Genomic DNA, 3,393 nt, shown 5'->3' with positions numbered 1-3,393 from the left:
GCCTTTAGCTTATCCATTGTACCGGCCGGCTCCTTTTGCTTTCCCTCGGCTCACCTTTGGACATGCCCATGTTGGGTTGTCTCTTTAATTTCACTCGCTGTGACATTTAAACTTGACTAATTTTCAGGACAGAGATTAGATAAATACAGATCGATCTAGTAGGACTCAAGAATTATTAATTTCCCCATTTCTGATGTTATTTCTGACTTATTGGCAAACGAATATTACATTGAACTGGATTTTATTCAGTCCCTGAAGGCTCTCTCTTTCTCCCCGAGTCGTCCCCCGCGGCGGCCTAAGGGGAGAAAACCCTAGCCCCGCCCTCCCGCTCCCCCTCTCCCCTCCCTCCCCTGGCGCCGCCAGCGTGTGCCGCCGGGCAAAGCCCACGCGGTGCCGGCGGTGGCGGGACTTCCCTTACCCGGCGCGTGGCAGGCCGTGCGGGGCGGCGCTGCTCCATGGCGGCGGTGCATCTCGGTGGAGGTCGGCGGGGCCTGGCGTGGCGGCGGCCGGCGAGCCGCGTCAGGGGCGTCCTCTCGCACATGGAGGCGGCAGTGTTCGCTGCAGCTGCTCATGGTGGCCGTGGTTGTGCATGGCGGCCGGGCTCGATCTCGGCCTATGCGGGCCGGTGCGGGCCGTGGCTTCAGGGCGTGGTGGCGGCGCGAGGAGCTCTGTCTCCGGCGTGTTGCGTGGGCGCAGCTGCAGTGGTGGTTGGACGGAAAGGGTGGCTTCCTCCCTCGAGCTCTTGTTGGCCGCCGGTGAGGCCGGTGGTGGCCGACACTCCTCTTCGGCGACGGCGAGGCTGGTGTGGCTTCTTGCCTTTCCGGTGGTGGTCCAAGCCGGCGTCTGCATCTCCGTCCATCATCTCCAGTTCGCTGCTGGCGGCATCGGGGGTACGGTGAAGGACCAGGGTGAAAGCCCTGCCCGGTGCTTCCGGTGCGGATCACGGCGACGCCTGAGGGCGCCGCTTCCTTCTTGAAGGCGTGATCTTTGGTCCCAACCGTGCCTTCCCTCTCATCTGGTGCCAGGGGAAACCCTATGTCTAGTCCATCGGGCAAGGCGGCGACGGTGCCACGGCGTCGTTCTCCTTTTGAAGACGTTGTTGAGGCTACTTGGGGAGAGGCCAATGTGTAATTGGAGGCTGGGCATTGCGATGCGCTGCCGGTGTTGGCTGCTGGCCAGGGCATGGGGCTTCGAGGCGCTATGTACGACGTGATGGATGCAACCTAGTCAGCTGCTTCTCCAAGTCCGAAGGATCCTGCCTTCTTCTCGCCGACTCTTCTAGGCTCATGAGGGGAGGTACGTTGGTCCGGGCTGCCTTGGAGTCGCGATCGTGCTATGGTGGTGTCTCGCTTGGTTCGGGGCGCGGTTTGGTGGTTCCGTGCTCCATGTCCTCACCTCTTTTGGTAGGATGTTGGAGGAGGGTCGTTCTCATCGGATCGTTTGTAGCGGGTGTTGTAAGCCGCTTGGTTATGTATCGTCTTGGCCGTCGGCCTCTCCTATGTGATTGATACGTCTTTCAGGACGTATTCTCGAAAAAGAACTGGATTTTATTCATGGTGTTCTACCAAGTTTAACTCAAGAACTTTGCAGGCTGTGTCGTTTTATAATCCAAATCAAAGATTAGATACGAAACAGATATAGGACTAGGGTCCATTTTGAACCAATGTCTGATACCGTAGTCCACCACGTACAAGAAATAATACACTTGAAAGACAGGAATGGATGCAGGATGTCATCCACGCGAGATATATTTTTCTTTGCAGCTTTGTCGAATGTCCTTGGAATATTGGAGCTAGTGAACTTAAATTAACTCTGCAATCTTCAGGAGCTACCTTTCAAGGATCCGCGTTGCTCTGTCCCAGGGCGATACGGATAGTTCCCCCAGATCGTGGCCACCGACCTCCTCCCCGACAGCCCCTCCCCTCCCCGCCGTCGCCAAGGGTCACCGCCGAGCAAAGCCTGTGCGGTGACGGAGGAGGCGGGGTGTTCTCGTGCGGTGGGCACTATCCTAGCGACTGGTTGCGCGTGCGTGCTAGGCATGGCTGCCGCGGTGGCGCGGTGCACGCTGATGGCGGTGCTGCAGTCTGGGCCCAATCTTGGTCCGAGATGGGTTGGGCGGGCCGCATTTTGTGATGTTCGGCCGGTGCTTGCGTGTTGCTTTGGCTACTACTGTCTTGCTCCCACACTCCTGGCGGGTCTGCAGCTCCGTTGGCGACCTCTCCTCACCGGCCTGCCGCTTCGGCTTCGGGGGTTTGTGCATGGGTGCGGCCAGGAAAGCGGCGACGGGCAACGGCGTGGGGGCGTCTTTCTGCCTAATAAAGGCGGTTGTCCTATGGTTCCAACTTGAGCCAAGATGAAGATCTGGCGGATGCGTATGGCTGAAGTGTCATGTTCTGGAAAACTCCATTGGTGAACTCCACTAGGAGATTCATGCGTGGAGATTGCTGGATGCGGTGGAATTCGATTATGCGCACCCGTGTTTTACTCTATCCATTTTGGTTCAGATGGAGCATTTCGAAGCTGTGCTGGCTGTTAATATCATGGACCAATTTCTCGTTCCATGGTGTTGGCGGAGAATACCATGGATACTGAGATGTGAGGACTAGGAAGGGTGGTTCGAGTCTGAATGGCGATGAGGAATTGACTTGGTGTTTCGTGAACTGGAGCAGCAACATGCAACTTTGTGCCATTGCAAAGGAGAAATTTATAGTCTTACTTTTTATTGTGAAAATCCAAGGTCTAGCATTAATTGGTTGCGTGTGGCAATATTCTTGTTGAAGATATTATTTTGAGCGTGGGGATTTTCTCTAGCATGAAAACCTAAGAGCTATGATCGGTTAACGACACTGCTCTGTTTCATTCTTGGATACGTCTCTTATGGAGAAGCTGGACTTGGATCAATGTAGCAGGATTTTTTTTTTTTTTTGGCTATGTGCATCTGTAATGCCGCTAGGAAAATGTGTAGTTGGAGAAACTAGATTTAATTGGTATCTCCACGATATTAGTATATACCCTTTTCAAAAATATATTATCAGAAATTACAATATGCTCAAATTTATTATTCATAGGTTTATTTATTGAGACAGAAGGTCTCGCTGTTTCATTCAATATATATACCATGAGAGCTTACGAATTCGAATATTTGACAATATTTTCTGTCAATGAAAATGGCTAATGTCCCGACCTTTCAAAAAAAGAGTTACAATAAGCCTTAGATTGTTTGGATCTTGATAGTTTTCATTGGCTAATTAGTACCTTATTACAAACTGAACTGACTGATATTTGGCTGTACTACCCTCCATATTTGTCTTTCAATAGTCTAGCAAATTTCCATGCATGCCTATCACAACTAGGGGTGAAAACGGAGCAGATCAATGCGGCTGAATAGTTGTA

This window comes from Lolium perenne, chromosome 7, assembly GCF_019359855.2.
Source record: "Lolium perenne isolate Kyuss_39 chromosome 7, Kyuss_2.0, whole genome shotgun sequence".
Classification (NCBI taxonomy): Eukaryota; Viridiplantae; Streptophyta; class Magnoliopsida; order Poales; family Poaceae; genus Lolium; species Lolium perenne.
The sequence above is the reverse complement of the archived record's forward strand: the minus strand, read 5'-3'. Positions refer to the sequence as shown.